This window comes from Hippocampus bargibanti, linkage group LG07, assembly GCF_051943395.1.
Source record: "Hippocampus bargibanti isolate YZ-2025 linkage group LG07, ASM5194339v1, whole genome shotgun sequence".
NCBI classification, from domain to species: domain Eukaryota; kingdom Metazoa; phylum Chordata; class Actinopteri; order Syngnathiformes; family Syngnathidae; genus Hippocampus; species Hippocampus bargibanti.
In genome coordinates this window covers 5661732-5666431 of record NC_142740.1, presented here as the reverse complement: position 1 = coordinate 5666431, position 4700 = coordinate 5661732, and positions in this window count along the sequence as shown.

The window sequence follows — 4700 nt, the reverse complement described above, 5'->3', positions numbered from 1 at the left end:
TGTATATTAAGGCGCTTTTCGCCGGAAAAAAGACCATGTATAGTAAGGCGTTTTTAGCCGAAAAAAAGATCATGTATAGTAAGGCGTTTTTAGCTGAAAAAAAGACCATGTTTAGTAATGCGTTTTTTTAGCCCGAAAAAAGACCATAGAGAGTAAGGCTTTATTAGCTGGAAAAAAAGACCATGTATAGTAAGGCGTTTTTAGCCCGAAAAAAAAAGACCATGTATAGTAAGGCGTTTTTAGCCCGAAAAAAAAAGACCATGTATAGTAAGGCGTTTTTAGCCGAAAAAAAGACCATGTATAGTCAGCCGTTTTTAGCCGAAAATAGACCATGGAGAGTAAGGCTTTTTTAGCTGGAAAAAAGACCATGTATAGTAAGGAGTTTTTAGCTGGAAAAAAAAAGACCATGTATAGTCAGCCGTTTTTAGCCGAAAATAGACCATGGAGAGTAAGGCTTTTTTAGCTGGAAAAAAGACCATGTATAGTAAGGAGTTTTTAGCTGGAAAAAAGACCAAGTATAGTAAGGCGTTTTCAGCCCGAAAAAAAAAAGACCATGTATAGTAAGGCGTTTTTAGCTGAAAAAAAATACCAAGTATCGTAAGGCGTTTTTAGCCCGAAAAAAGACCATGGATAGTAAGGCTTTATTAGCTGGAAAAAAAGACCATGAATAGTAAGGCGTTTTTAGCGCGAAAAAAAAGACCATGTATAGTAAGGCGTTTTTAGCCGAAAAAGGACCATGTATAGTAAGGCGTTTTAGCCGAAAAAAGACCATGTATAGTAAGGCGTTTTTAGCCCGAAAAAAAGACCATGTATAGTAAGGCGTTTTTAGCCCGGAAAAAAAGGCCATGTACAGTAAGGCGTTTTTAGCCCGAAAAAAAAAGACCATGTATAGTAAGGCGTTTTTAGCCGAAAAAAGACCATGGAGAGTAAGCCGTTTTTAGCCGAAAAAAAGACCATGTATAGTAAGGAGTTTTTAGCTGGAAAAAAAGACCAAGTATAGTAAGGCGTTTTCAGCCCGGAAAAAAAGACCATGTATAGTAAGGCGTTTTTAGCCGAAAGAAAGACCATGTATAGTAAGGCGTTTTTAGCCCGAAAAAAAAGTCCATGTATAGTAAGGCGTTTTTAGCCCGAAAAAAAAGACCATGTATAGTAAGGCGTTTTTAGCTGAAAAAAAGACCATGTGTAGTAAGGCGCTTTTCGCCGGAAAAAAGACCATGTATAGGAAGGCATTTTTAGATGGAAAAAAGACCATGGAGAGTAAGGCTTTATTAGCTGGAAAAAAACACCATGTATAGTAAGGCGTTTTTAGCCCGAAAAAAAAAAAGACCATGTATAGTAAGGCGTTTTTAGCCGAAAAAAAGACCATGTATAGTAACGCGTTTTTAGCCGAAAAAAAGATCATGTATAGTAAGGCATTTTAGCTGGAAAAAAGACCATGTATAGTAAGGCGTTTTTAGCCCGAAAAAAGACCATGGATAGTAAGGCGTTTTCAGCCCGAAAAAAAAGACCATGTATAGTAAGGCGTTTTTGTCCCGAAAAAAGACCAAGGATACTAAGGCGTTTTTAGCCGAAAAAAAGACCATGTATAGTAAGGCGTTTTTGGCCCGAAAAAAAAGACCATGTATAGTAAGGCGTTTTTAACCGAAAAAAAGACCATGTTCAGTAAGGCGTTTTTAGCCGAAAAAAAGACCATGTATAGTAAGGCGTTTTTAGCTGAAAAAAAGACCAAGTATCGTCAGGCGTTTTTAGCTCGAAAAAAGATCATGGATAGTAAGGCTTTATTAGCTGGAAAAAAGACCATGTATAGTAAGGCGTTTTTAGCCCGAAAAAAAAGACCATGTATAGTAAGGCGTTTTTAGCCGAAAAAAAGACCATGTATAGTAAGGCGTTTTTAGCTGAAAAAAAGACCATGTATATTAAGGCGCTTTTCGCCGGAAAAAAGACCATGTATAGTAAGGCGTTTTTAGCCGAATAAAAGATCATGTATAGTAAGGCGTTTTTAGCTGAAAAAAAGACCATGTTTAGTAATGCGTTTTTTTAGCCCGAAAAAAGACCATGGAGAGTAAGGCTTTATTAGCTGGAAAAAAAGACCATGTATAGTAAGGCGTTTTTAGCCCGAAAAAAAAAGACCATGTATAGTAAGGCGTTTTTAGCCCGAAAAAAAAGACCATGTATAGTAAGGCGTTTTTAGCCGAAAAAAAGACCATGTATAGTCAGCCGTTTTTAGCCGAAAATAGACCATGGAGAGTAAGGCTTTTTTAGCTGGAAAAAAAGACCATGAATAGTAAGGCGTTTTTCGCCCGAAAAAGACCATGTATAGTAAGGCGTTTTTAGCCCGAAAAATAGACCATGTATAGTAAGGCGTTTTTAGCCGAAAAAAAGACCATGTATAGTAAGGCGTTTTTAGCCCGAAAAAAAAGACCATGGATAGTAAGGCGTTTTTAGCCGAAAAAAAGATCATGTATAGTAAGGCACTTTTCGCCAGAAAAAAGACCATGTATAGTAAGGCGTTTTTAGCCCGAAAAAAGACTATGGATAGTAAGGCTTTTTAGCTGGAAAAAAGACCATGTATAGTAAGGCGTTTTTAGCCCGAAAAAAGACCATGGATAGTAAGGCTTTTTTAGCCCGGAAAAAAGACCATGTATAGTAAGGCTTTTTAGCCGAAAAAAAAGACCATGTATAGTAAGGCGTTTTTAGCCGAAAAAAAGACCATGTATAGTAAGGCGTTTTTAGCCCGAAAAAAAAAGACCATGTATAGTAAGGCGTTTTTAGCCCGAAAAAAGACCAAGGATAGTAAGGCTTTTTTAGCTGGAAAAAAGACCATGTATAGTAAGGCGTTTTTAGCCCGAAAAAAAAAAGACAATGTATAGTAAGCCTTTTTTAGCCGAAAAAAAGACCATGTATAGTAAGGCGTTTTTTAGCCGAAAAAAGACCATGTATAGTAAGGCGTTTTTAGCCCGAAAAAAGACCATGGAGAGTGAAGCTTTTTTAGCTGGAAAAAAAGACCATGTATAGTAAGGCGTTTTTCGCCCGAAAAAGACCATGTATAGTAAGGCGTTTTTAGCCCGAAAAATAGACCATGTATAGTAAGGAGTTTTTAGCTGGAAAAAAAGACCAAGTATAGTAAGGCGTTTTTAGCCCGAAAAAAAAGACCATGGATAGTAAGGTGTTTTTAGCTGAAAAAAAGACCATGTATAGTAAGGCACTTTTCGCCAGAAAAAAGACCATGTATAGTAAGGCGTTTTTAGCCGAAAAAAAGATCATGTATAGTAAGGCTTTTTTAGCTGGAAAAAAGACCATGTATAGTAAGGCGTTTTTAGCCCGAAAAAAGACCATGGATAGTAAGGCTTTTTAGCTGAAAAAAGACCATGTATAGTAAGGCGTTTTTAGCCCGAAAAAAGACCATGGATAGTAAGGCGTTTTCAGCCCGAAAAAAAAGACCATGTATAGTAAGGCGTTTTTGTCCCGAAAAAAGACCAAGGATACTAAGGCTTTTTTAGCTGGAAAAAAAGACCCTGTATAGTAAGGCGTTTTTAGCCGAAAAAAAGACCATGTATAGTAAGGCGTTTTTGGCCCGAAAAAAAAGACCATGTATAGTAAGGCGTTTTTAACCGAAAAAAAGACCATGTTTAGTAAGGCGTTTTTAGCCGAAAAAAAGACCATGTATAGTAAGGCGTTTTTAGCTGAAAAAAAGACCAAGTATCGTCAGGCGTTTTTAGCTCGAAAAAAGACCATGGATAGTAAGGCTTTATTAGCTGGAAAAAAGACCATGTATAGTAAGGCGTTTTTAGCCCGAAAAAAAAAGACCATGTATAGTAAGGCGTTTTTAGCCGAAAAAAAGACCATGTATAGTAAGGCGTTTTTAGCTGAAAAAAAGACCATGTATATTAAGGCGCTTTTCGCCGGAAAAAAGACCATGTATAGTAAGGCGTTTTTAGCCGAAAAAAAGATCATGTATAGTAAGGCGTTTTTAGCTGAAAAAAAGACCATGTTTAGTAATGCGTTTTTTTAGCCCGAAAAAAGACCATGGAGAGTAAGGCTTTATTAGCTGGAAAAAAAGACCATGTATAGTAAGGCGTTTTTAGCCCGAAAAAAAAAGACCATGTATAGTAAGGCGTTTTTAGCCCGAAAAAAAAAAGACCATGTATAGTAAGGCGTTTTTAGCCGAAAAAAAGACCATGTATAGTCAGCCGTTTTTAGCCGAAAATACACCATGGAGAGTAAGGCTTTTTTAGCTGGAAAAAAGACCATGTATAGTAAGGAGTTTTTAGCTGGAAAAAAGACCAAGTATAGTAAGGCGTTTTCAGCCCGAAAAAAAAAAGACCATGTATAGTCAGCCGTTTTTAGCCGAAAATAGACCATGGAGAGTAAGGCTTTTTTAGCTGGAAAAAAGACCATGTATAGTAAGGCGTTTTTAGCTGAAAAAAAATACCAAGTATCGTAAGGCGTTTTTAGCCCGAAAAAAGACCATGGATAGTAAGGCTTTATTAGCTGGAAAAAAAGACCATGAATAGTAAGGCGTTTTTAGCGCGAAAAAAAAGACCATGTATAGTAAGGCGTTTTTAGCCGAAAAAGGACCATGTATAGTAAGGCGTTTTTAGCCGAAAAAAGACCATGTATAGTAAGGCGTTTTTAGCCCGAAAAAAAGACCATGTATAGTAAGGCGTTTTTAGCCCGGAAAAAAAGGCCATGTACAGTAA